General features: G+C 35.5%; 1 pseudogene; it reads right to left on the bottom strand.

Moving 5' to 3' along the window:
- Positions 1-455: 455 nt before the first annotated feature.
- LOC149559564 (uncharacterized) lies at positions 456-12,097 on the bottom strand (annotated as a pseudogene).
- Between the last annotated feature and the right edge of the window lie 877 nt (positions 12,098-12,974).

Raw genomic sequence — 12,974 nt, 5'->3', positions numbered from 1 at the left:
GCATTGAAATTGGTGTGTTTATAAGATTTAGAAACTTCTGGGAAAACACAATTAAGATGTATCGGGGCAGAATCTACAGCTGGAATTGACTGATATTGATGAAATTGATAAGCTTACGATGAAGGAAGAAAATCTGAACGTTTTGCATGTGTCTGGAGCAGTTATTCTATTGGTATTGCCTAAAAATACTTGAAAGAATGGTGAAACATATCATAGAGAAGGGCTCTTGCAATTACACAATTTACATATGTTAATTTGTGGCAGTGCCCAATTAGACAACCGATTCCTTCCAGTAGCTTCAAAGCGCCTGAGCACCATCAATAAGCCCAATGACATAACAATACAATAAGCAGAAGAAAATGTCACAGAATTAAGTCAAACTATTGCACTACCCTGGAAATCAATGTCTACAGTTAGTTTTGCAGGAGTAACACGAGCTTTTTCTCAGAGGGAAGTGTCTGTAAATAAATAATAGCACCAATAACCTACCTGTCACATCTTATGTTTGTAGCACTTACAAGTCTGAAGTTGGCATTGTGGCTACAAGAAAAAATGTTTGTAGCACTTACAAGTCTGATGAACTAGAAGAATCATCATTAAAGGTAGATTCATCTGACGCGGGTTAAGACTTTTGCTGCTGCATTATAAGCTTTGGGAAATTCTTCAAATACTGACGTAAACTCTCAGTGATACCGCCAAGACCAATGGAAGTAAAGAAATTGATAGCAAACCGAGAATTCTTGAAACTGTTCTTTGGGAAAATTGAATCCAAAGACTCTTGCAGTGTTGTATCATTCAATTTTTCTTCAAGCAGCATTATACCCAGCTGTTCTGCCAGCTCCTGGAAGAGAATCTTTATAAAAATACGGGAAGAGGAAGTAGTATCTTCCTCTGTAAGCCGTATATAGGCAAGAGAATGCCACGAAATGGCATTTGTACCAAGCAAGTGAGCAAAAAACTTTGCAACATGGCGTAGCTTGTTAGTCTCTAACCTGTGTATCATAGAATACTGTTGTAGAAAACACTTATCAAAACATTCCTGATAAATTTTATTGATCATACAGAATTTTTGCGCAAGAAGTCCATAATAACGGAGGTATGTTCTCTCTTGACTGCAGCATTCTAAGAGCATGATGCGTAAGTCCATCTCTTGACCAGGTTCAAGCTTGATCTTTAGTAGCTTATGACCGACTTCCTCAAAATCAACACTTGACATAATTGTCAAGTAAATTGTGTGTCTTTTGACCAAGTCTGTCTCTGTCTTGTCCTGTATTCGCAGTGTTTCTTCATCTTCCTCCTCAACGTCATCTGAATCATTCTTTCGTTCCGCTTCCTCGGAAGAAGCATCTCCGAGAATATCTTTCTTCAGTTGTTCATATGCTGCCTCATGCTCTAAAAACTCAGGATCTGGCTTGAAAACATCCAAACTGGGTTCCTGATTGAGTTCCTCTTCTAGGGAAACTTCATGCGTTACCTGATCTTCTTGCTCTACAAGGTCCAATTCTGCACGCACAGCTGGATGACCCTCGAACTTAGCTTTGCGAATTGCAAAAGGACCTTCAATTAAAAACTGCACTCGTTTGTCGATTTCCCCCTCATGGAGAATGCCTCTAAGTCTTTCAAAAATTCCATAGAGACCTTCGGGGGAAAGGTCTTGCTATCATCTGTAGGATTCTCTAGTAAGAGGGTAAGAACTTCCAAGGCAATAATCTCATGTGCAACTTGTTGATTCACTAAATGTGCTATGAATTTTGCTGCTGATATCAACATTTGCTTGTCATTGCGTTTGTAAGCCCTCTTGACCTGTAAAATCATTCTCTGCAACAGCAGATTTGTAGGATTCAAACAACAGCAGCAACACAAAAGAAAAAAAATGATAATATTCAAAACAAGGAAGGCTCTGTTTTACTGCAGAGAAAAAAAAAAAACTGATATATTATTCCACCAACAAATTGCTGTTCAGCCAATACATTTATTCAAATAAAAATTGTTAAAACTAATTCCTAACACATAGATCAAAATATAGATCAGGAGTTCTGATAGTAGTTTTAGCATTATTCCATGCCTATGATTAAGGATGGGAGAAGAAGTAACTAAGACTAGACAAAAATGCATCCAAAAATATCATCTAATGCATGCCATATGTACAGCATGCTTCTTGTTTAAACTACTCCTAAACTGAAGTATTCTAAAAAGTATTTATAGAATGGTGGAAATGGAGCAGTGGAGCTAGAGTTTGAAGTGAAGATCTCAGCATCAATCTTCATACTCCCCCTTGATGCTGAGAGGACTCACAATCTGATCTCTGAGTACCAAAAACTGATCTTTTGTAACTGCCTTTCCGAAGATGTTTGCAATTTGCTCCTTTGTGCTGATGTACTTCAACTCAACCGCTTTATTTTGTACCAAATCTCTAATAAAATGTTGTTTAAGATCAAAGTGTTTGGTCCTGCTGTGATGAACCGGATTCTTGGCCAATTTAATGGCACTTATGTTGTCACAAAAAATCACAGTAGGCTGAACCTGTATCTCTCCAATTTCTTCAAGAAGCTTTCTAAGCCATAAAGCTTGTGTGCCAGCTGAAGTGACCGCAACATATTCCGCTTTTGTAGAAGAGAGAGCAACCATACTTTGCTTCTTTGAACTCCATGTAATTAAACCGGAACCCAAAGAAAAACAATTACCAGATGTAGATTTTCGGTCATCCAAACAACCTCCCCAATCTGAATCACTAAAGCCAACAGGCTCAAACTTATTAGAAGAATAGTGAATGCCAAAATCTACCGTGCTTTTCACATACCTCAAAATTCTCTTGGCTGCCTTCATATGTTCCTCTGATGGATTTGTCATATACCTTGAAACCAATGAAACTGAATAAGCAATATCAGGCCTTGTGTGAGTTAAAAACATCAAACTCCCCACAATGCTTTTGTATAATGTCTCATCAACAATTTTAGCACCATCATCTCTACATAATGTAACTCCATGAGCAATTGGAGTGGAAAGAGGTTTACAATCAGCCATATCAAATTTTTTCAACATATCTTTTGCATACTTTTCTTGACAAATAAAAATTTCATCTTTACTTTGATAAAACTCCATGCCAAGAAAGTACTTCATGAGACCTAAATCTTTCATCTCAAACTCATTCATCATATCAACTTTAAATTCATCTTTCATCTTTGAACTACTACCCATATATATCAAATCATCAACATACAAACTCACAATGAGAATATCATTACCTTCTTGTTTGTAGTAAAGGGTAGGTTCACTCTTACTTCTTTGAAAGCCAGTCTGTTAAAAATATCCATCAATTATTGCATACCATACACGTGGTGCTTGCTTGAGGCCATACAAAGCCTTCTTCAACTTGTAGACATAATCTTATTTGCCTTGAATCTCAAAACCTTGTGGCTGTCCCACATATACCTCTTCTTCTAAGTACCCATTCAAGAAAGCACTTTTCACATCCATGTAATGAATACTCCATTCCTTTTGAGCTGCAAGAGAGATTAGCATCTTAATAGTTTCTTGTCTTGCTACTAGTGCAAAAGTTTCTTCATAATCAGTGCCATACCTTTGAGTGAAACTTTTAGCAACCAATCTTGCCTTGCGTCTTTCAACACTCCCATCACTATTATACTTGGTCTTATAGACCCATTTTGTGCCAATCTTCTTCTTCTTATGTGGAAGATCTATAAGCTCCCATGTTTCATTCCTATCAATGGAATCCATCTCTTCATTCATTGCTTGCATCCAAACCTCATTAGCACATGCATCTTCAAAACATGATGGCTCAAAATCAGCTTTAGCAAGTAATGCAAAATTTATTGTCTCACCTATTGGATCTTCTTCATGTGCTTGATTTTGACACCTCTCATAAATATCACTCAATCTTCTTACCTTCCTTGGAGGACTAGAGGATGGACTTGCTGTTGGTATTGGTGAGGGGTTTCTTGGTGGGCTTGGTGATCTTGAAATAGAACCATTAGTTGGCTGCTCATTATCATTATCAGCAATATCATCATCATCCAAAACTGATTTTGGCTTTCCAACATGTTGTTTTTGATGACCATAAACTCCCCCTTCATCAAAAATCACATCTCTTGAAACAACAATCTTATTAGTAATAGGATTGAATAATCTATAAGCTTTGCTTTCTTCACTATAGCCCACAAAAATACATGATTCACTTTTAGCATCTAGCTTTTGTCTATTCTGATCAGGGATGTGAACATAAGCCAAACAACTAAAAACTTTAAAATGATTTACATTAGGCTTTTTCTCATACCATGCTTCATATGGAGTCATCTTGTGTAGGGCACTTGTAGGACTCCTGTTGAGAATATATACGGTTGTAGCAACTGAATCAGCCCAATAAGAATTGTTCAAACCCTTGGTTTGTAACATGCTCCTTGCCATTTCTACCACTGTACGATTCTTCTTTTCAGCCACTCCATTCTGTTGGGGTGTGTATGCAGTTGTGAATTGTCTTTTGATGTCATTCATCTCACAAAAATTCTGAAAATTGTTTGAGCAAAATTCTCCTCCTCGATCTGTTCTCAAACATCTTATTGTGTTCCCTTTCTCATTCTCTACACGAGCTTTAAACTTCTTGAATGTATCAAAGGCTTCATCTTTAGTCTTCAAAAAATATACCCAACACATGCGTGAGTAATCATCAATAAAAGTAATGAAATATGACGACTTACCCAAACTTTTTGTTTGCATTGGACTAAAAATATCTGAATGAATAAGTTGAAGTGGGTATTGGGCCCGCCATGCATTGCCTTTTGGAAATGATTCCCTTGAATGTTTCCCTTTTGCACACCCTTCACAAATCTGTTTATGCTCTTCAACCTTAGGCAATCCAAGAACTAATGCACTTGATGTTAGATTCTTCAAACTATTGAAATTTAAATGGCCATACCTGAGATGCCACAACCAACTTTTATCCTCATAAGCCATATTGACAAGCTGATTATCATTTTGACCAAACTTTAAAGGAAACATCCTATTCTTTGTCATAGGAACAACTGTAATCACTTTATTTTTTTTATTCTTATCATAGATAGTACAGTGCATGTTCTCAAATACCACTCTATAATTCTTCTCACATAGCTGCCCAACACTCAATAAATTATGCTTTAACTTGGGAGTATAATAAATATCTTGAACACTTTTCATACCTTCCTTTGTCTGAACATCCATGGCTCCTTTGGCCGCAACATCCACAGTATTGTTATTACCAAGGGTAATATTGGATCTGTAACTATCATCTAGCTTTGAAAATATTTCTCTGTTACGAAACATATGGTTAGAGCATCCAGAATCCAAATACCAAACATCATTCACATTACCTTCACCTTTCCCATAACACAAAAATAAATTACCTGAGGAAGGATCCTCATCTTGTTGGGCATAATTTGCACTATTGTTACTTGATTTCAGTCTACACTCTCTCTCAAAATGTCCATACTTATTGCAATGATAGCATTCGATGTTCTTTTTATCAAATCTGCCTCTACCTCTTCCTCCTTGAGCACCTCCTCTTCCTCTAGATCCTCTTGAAAAATTCTGATTTTGGCCCCTTCCCGAGCCTTTGTTGTTGTTACTACTGCTGCTAGCACCATCGTTCTTTGAAATTTGCAATTGGGAAGTAAAAGCCTTCTCATTAACACTGATAGATGTGTCCCTTATTCTATCCTCATGTGATATAAGAGATCCAACCAATTCATCATACTCCATGGTAGCTAAATTTTTGCTTTCTTCTATGGCAATTACTACAATATTCCATCTTGGGGTTAGGGACTCAATACCTTTTGTATTATTTGCTCTTGAGCAATAGATTCACCCAAATTGGCCATTTTATGAGTCACATCTTTCACTCTCACACAGAAATCTCTCACACTCTTTGTCTCCTTCATCTTCAAGTTCTCATATTCTCTTTTCAAAGTTTGTAGCTTCACAACCTTGATCTAATCATTGCCATGGTAAGCATCTTTTAGAGTCTTCCAGGCTTCTTTTGTTGTCTGTGCATCAGCAATTCGAGGAGAAAAGCTCTTATCAAGAGCCATTTGAATGTGAAACAATGCCATTGCATTCTTCTTCTCAGCTTCTTTCTTCAATCTCCAGTCATTAGGTTGGAGAGTATTCCAATCTGCAGGCTCTTCATATCCGGATTCAACGATCTCCCAAAAATCTTTCCCAATAAAAAAAGTCTTCATCTTGATTGACCAATATTGGTAATCAACTCCATCAAACTCTGGGATTTGCAAATTGTTTGCCATGCTGCTGTCTTCCAAAAACTTTCAGCTCTGATACCAAATGTAGGATTCAAACAACAGCAACAACACAAAAGAAAAAAAATGATAATATTCAAAACAAGGAAGGCTCTGTTTTACTGCAGAGAAAAAAAAAACTAATATATTATTCCACCAACAAATTGCTATTTAGCCAATACATTTATTCAAATAAAAATTGTTAAAACTAATCCCTAACACATAGATCAAAATATAGATCAGGAGTTCTGACAATAGTTTTAGCATTATTCCATGCCTATGATTAAGGATGGGAGAAGAAGTAACTAAGACTAGACAAAAATGCATCCAAAAATATCATCTAATGCATGCCATATGTACAACATGCTTCTTGTTTAAACTACTCCTAAACTGAAGTATTCTAAAAATTATTTATAGAATGGTGGAAATGGAGCAGTGGAGCTGGAGTTTGAAGTGAAGATCTCAGCATCAATCTTCATACTTCCCCTTGATGCTGAGAGGACTCACAATCTGATCTCTGAGTAGCAAAAACTGATCTTTTGTAACTGCCTTTGTGAAGATGTCTGCAATTTTCTCCTTTGTGCTAATGTACTTCAACTCAACCGCTTTATTTTATACCAAATCTCTAATAAAATGTTGTTTAAGATCAAAGTGTTTGGTCCTGCTGTGATAAATCGGATTCTTGGCCAATTTAATGGCACTTATGTTGTCACAAAAAATCACAGTAGGTTGAACCTGTATCTCTCCAATTTCTTCAAGAAGCTTTCTAAGTCATAAAGCTTGTGTGTCAGCTGAAGTGACCGCAACATATTCCGCTTCTGTAGAAGAGAGAGAAACCATACTTTGCTTCTTTGAACTCCATGTAATTAAACCGGAAACCAAAAAAAAACAATTACCAGATGTAGATTTTCGGTCATCCAAACAACCTCCCCAATCTGAATCACTAAAGCCAACAGGCTCAAACTTATTAGAAGAATAGTGAATGCCAAAATCTACCGTGCTTTTCACATACCTCAAAATTCTCTTGGCTGCCTTCATATGTTCCTTTGATGGATTTGTCATATACCTTGAAACCAATGAAACTGAATAAGCAATATCAGGCCTTGTGTGAGTTAAAAACATCAAACTCCCCACAATGCTTCTGTATAATGTCTCATCAACAATTTTAGCACCATCATCTCTACATAATGTAACTCCATGAGCAATTGGAGTGGAAAGAGGTTTACAATCAGCCATATCAAATTTTTTCAACATATCTTTTGCATACTTCTCTTGACAAATAAAAATTTCATCTTTACCTTGATAAACCTCCATGCCAAGAAAGTACTTCATGAGACCTAAATCTTTCATCTCAAACTCATTCATCATAGCAACTTTAAATTCATCTTTCATCTTTGAACTACTACCCATATATAACAAATCATCAACATACAAACTCACAATGAGAATATCATTACCTTCTTGTTTGTAGTAAAGGGTAGGTTCACTCTTACTTCTTTGAAAGCCATTCTGCTGAAAATATCCATCAATTTTTGCATACCATGCACGTGGTGCTTGCTTGAGGCCATACAAAGCCTTCTTCAACTTGTAGACATAATCTTATTTGCCTTGAATCTCAAAACCTTGTGGTTGTGCCACATATACCTCTTCTTCTAAGTACCCATTCAAGAAAGCACTTTTCACATCCATGTGATGAATACTCCATTCCTTTTGAGCTGCAAGAGAGATTAGCATCTTAATAGTTTCTTGTCTTGCTACTAGTGCAAAATTTTCTTCATAATCAATGCTATACCTTTGAGTGAAACCTTTAGCAACCAATCTTGCCTTGCGTCTTTCAACACTCCCATCACTATTATACTTGGTCTTATAGACCCATTTTGTGTCAATCTTCTTCTTCTTATGTGGAAGATCTACAAGCTCCCATGTTTCATTCCTATCAATGGAATCCATCTCTTTATTCATTACTTGCATCCAAACCTCATTAGCACATGCATCTTCAAAACATGATGGCTCAAAATCAGCTTTAGCAAGTAATGCAAAATTTATTGTCTCACCTATCAGATCTTCTTCACGTGCTTGATTTTGACACCTCTCATAAATATCACTCAATCTTCTTACCTTCCTTGGAGGACTAGAGGATGGACTTGCTGTTGGTATTGGTGAGGGGTTTCTTGGTGGGCTTGGTGATCTTGAAATAGAACCATTAGTTGGCTGCTCATTATCATTATCAGCAATATCATCATCATCCAAAACTGATTTTGGCTTTCCAACATGTTGTTTTTGATGACCATAAACTCCCCCTTCATCAAAAATCACATCTCTTGAAACAACAATCTTATTAGTAATAGGATTGAATAATCTATAAGCTTTGCTTTCTTCACTATAGCCCACAAAAATACATGATTCACTTTTAGCATCTAGTTTTTGCCTATTCTGATCAGGGATGTGAACATAAGCCAAACAACCAAAAACTTTAAAATGATTTACATTAGGCTTTTTCTCATACCATGCTTCATATGGAGTCATCTTGTGTAGGGCACTTGTAGGACTCCTGTTGAGAATATATACGGCTGTAGCAACTGAATCAACCCAATAAGAATTGTTCAAACCCTTGGTTTGTAACATGCTCTTTGCCATTTCTACCACTGTACGATTCTTCCTTTCAGCCACTCCATTCTATTGGGGTGTGTATGCAGTTGTGAATTGTCTTTTGATGCCATTCATCTCACAAAAATTCTGAAAATTGTTTGAGCAAAATTCTCCTCCTCGATCTGTTCTCAAACATCTTATTGTGTTCCCTTTCTCATTCTCTACATGAGCTTTAAACTTCTTGAATGTATCAAAGGCTTCATCTTTAGTCTTCAAAAAATATACCCAACACATGCGTGAGTAATCATCAATAAAAGTAATGAAATATGATGACTTACCTAAACTTTGTGTTTGCATTGGACCACAAATATCTGAATGAATAAGTTGAAGTGGGTATTGGGCCTGCCATGCATTGCTTTTTGGAAATGATTCCCTTGAATGTTTCCCTTTTGCACACCCTTCACAAATCTGTTTATGCTCTTCAACCTTAGGCAATCCAAGAACTAATGCATTTGATGTTAGATTTTTAAAACTATTGAAATTTAAATGGCCATACCTGAGATGCCACAACCAACTTTTATCCTCATAAGCCATATTGACAAGCTGATTATCATTTTGACCAAACTTCAAAGGAAACATCCTATTCTTTATCATAGGAACAACTGTAATCACTTTATTTTTTTTATTCTTATCATAGATAGTACAGTGCATGTTCTCAAATACCACTCTATAATTCTTCTCACATAGCTGCCCAACACTCAATAAATTATGTTTTAACTTGGGAGTATAATAAATATTTTGAACACTTTTCATACCTTCCTTTGTCTAAACATCCATGGCTCTTTTGGCCGCAACATCCACAGTATTGTTATTACCAAGGGTAATATTGGATCTGTAACTATCATCTAGCTTTGAAAATATTTCTCTGTTACCAAACATATGGTTAGAGCATCCAGAATCCAAATACCAAACATCATTCACATTACCTTCACCTTTCCCATAACACAAAAATAAATTACCTGAGGAAGGATCCTCATCTTTTTGGGCATAATTTGCACTATTGTTACCTGATTTCAGTCTACACTCTCTCTGAAAATGTCCATACTTATTGCAATGATAGCATTGGATGTTCTTTTTATCAAATCTGCCTCTACCTCTTCCTCCTTGAGCACCTCCTCTTCCTTTAGATCCTCTTGAAAAATTCTGATTTTGGCCCCTTCCCGAGCCTTTGTTGTTGTTACTACTGCTGCTAGCACCATCGTTTTTTGAAATTTGCAATTGGGAAGCAAAAGCCGTCTCATTAACACTGATAGATGTGTCCCTTATTCTATCCTCATGTGATATAAGAGATCCAACCAATTCATCATACTCCATGGTAGCTAAATTTTTGCTTTCTTCTATGGCAATTACTACAATATTCCATCTTGGGGTTAGAGATCTCAATACCTTTTGTATTATTTTCTCTTGAGCAATAGATTCACCCAAAGTGGCCATTTTATGAGTCACATCTTTCACTCTCACACAGAAATCTCCCACACTCTCTGTCTCCTTCATCTTCAAGTTCTCATATTCTCTTTTCAAGGTTTGAGCTTCACAACCTTGATCTGATCATTGCCATGGTAAGCATCTTTTAGAGTCTTCCAGGCCTCTTTTGCTATCTGTGCATCAACAATTCGAGGAAACAAGCTCTTATCAAGAGCCATTTGAATGTGAAACAATGCCATTGCATTCTTCTTCTCAGCTTCTTTCTTCAATCTCCTATCATTAGGTTGGAGAGTATTCCAATCTGCAGGCTCTTCATATCCGGATTCAACGATCTCCCAAAAATATTTCCCAATCAAAAAAGTCTTCATCTTGATTGACCAATATTGGTAATCAACTCCATCAAACTCTGGGATTTGCAAATTGTTTGCCATGCTGCTGTCTTCCAAACACCTTCAGCTCTAATACCAAATGTAGGATTCAAACAACAGCAGCAACACAAAAGAAAAAAAATGATAATATTCAAAACAAGGAAGGCTATGTTTTACTGCAGAGAAAAAAAAAAATTGATATATTATTCCACCAACAAATTGCTGTTTAGCCAATACATTTATTCAAATAAAAATTGTTAAAACTAATCCCTAACACATAGATCAAAATATAGATCAGGAGTTCTGACAGTAGTTTTAGCATTATTCCATGCCTATGATTAAGGATGGGAGAAGAAGTTACTAAGACTAGACAAAAATGCATCCAAAAATATCATCTAATGCATGCCATATGTACAGCATGCTTCTTGTTTAAACTACTCCTAAACTGAAGTATTCTAAAAATTATTTATAGAATGGTGGAAATGGAGCAGTGGAGCTGGAGTTTGAAGTGAAGATCTCAGCATCAATCTTCATAAGATTGCCAAGTTCTGGATACTTCGTATTTACCACAGCAAGCAAGGCAGCAAAAACATCTGTCAATGTAGGGGATGCCATTTGGGATTTCATGCAAGACCTACAAAATAGACCCCTTCCGCGGATGATATTCTCTGCAAACAACTCCGGAATGATATTCTTGATGTTGGATGCATTTACCTTGTTTACTAACCCATTGATGCTCTTTCGAAGGGCATCCCATGTCATGCGCTGGTATTCCAGACTACTCTTGTCTTGCTCATCCTTCACCAGTCGAGCCAGCTTGAATGGGGGAATGTAAATACCCCCAATTCTTCCTAGACCCTTCCCATTCCCATTCTGAGATGGAGAGGTAACACCAATAATTTCCAGTTTCACTGCCTCTCTTTTCCTCTTTTTCCCAGAAGCCGCCTTGTCACTAAATTTGTGCTTAATTTTATCAGTTGTCTCCTTGTGAGACCTTGATTTGTCATAACCATATTTTTCTTCAAGCACGTCGCTGTTGCAACCTCTGTGAATCTTGGGCTGCCAATTCTCACTCACATTTTCAGATCTCCTCATTTTTTTGTATCTGTCATTACAATTGTTTCTGTGCCACGATTCTTCTCATTCTTGGGTTCCTTGAGAGAAGCCCTGATTCTAAAATGCTTATCATTTAAATTTTCAAGGGTTTTTGAAGGCAGATTCATTTTTCTTAAACCAGAGAAAGGATTTACCTGGCACAAGAACAACCAAAATAAATGTCCCCTCGAATACTTTGGTCTTCTCTGTTAATGAATCACACAAATGAATCGTTCTTGAAAATAAACAGAGAATGAGGGCTAAGTTTGGCAACATGTACTTGTTGCATTGGAATGCCTTTTTGTTGCAAATATTTAAAATAGAAACTTAACGAACTTCAATTAAGGTTTGAAGCTATTCTTATCATCTTCGAAATAATCAATTTAGTTCAAAGTGTTATTTTATTAAAAATAATTTTGTAGATTTTATATTAAAAAATTTAGTTCAAAGTATTCTAAAAATAATCTTTTAGATTCTATATTAAAAAATTATGATGTACACAAAATGAACCACTTTTATATTATTAAGGTTACTATATCTTAAAAATATTTTTTTAGAAATTTAATCAAAACTTAATAATTAAATTGTCAATAATTATTTTTTTAAACATCATTTCTTATGAAAATATATATGAATATGCAACTATTTGATCATATTGTATGTTCAAACAATAATATTATATTATAATTTAAAAAATGACTTTAAAAATGCACTATTATACGTAAACTTATTTACATTATTTCACTTGTAATTTTTTATTTCTATTTCAAAATAAAATTTAGGTTAGATGCAATTTACTTGTATTAAGCTAATTTAGTTTTGATTATATATTTATTTATTTATCTATCTTTAAATAAAAATTATAGAAAAGATAAATGTAAATTATCATGTAAAAATAAATTGATTGCAATGTAAATTATATAATTAAATTAATGTTAAAGTATAAAAAGATAAAATAAGTTTATATGACAATTATAATCACTTATAATTTTATCTAAATTTAACCATTCTTTTTAAATTAAATAATCGATAGTTCAAAAAGATAGGTACAAAATCAAGAGAGGGGAGGCGAACCTCAACCTCCTAGTTCAACTGGTAATCCATGATTAATCAACTAGCACAATATGTAACAGTTTCAGCGAGATTACAAAAA

This window comes from Cupressus sempervirens, chromosome 5, assembly GCF_028749045.1.
Source record: "Cupressus sempervirens isolate cs-2001-9-10 chromosome 5, ASM2874904v1, whole genome shotgun sequence".
In the NCBI taxonomy this organism is placed as follows: Eukaryota; Viridiplantae; Streptophyta; class Pinopsida; order Cupressales; family Cupressaceae; genus Cupressus; species Cupressus sempervirens.
Note: the sequence above shows the minus strand (reverse complement) of the source record. Positions and strands in the feature narration are given on the sequence as shown.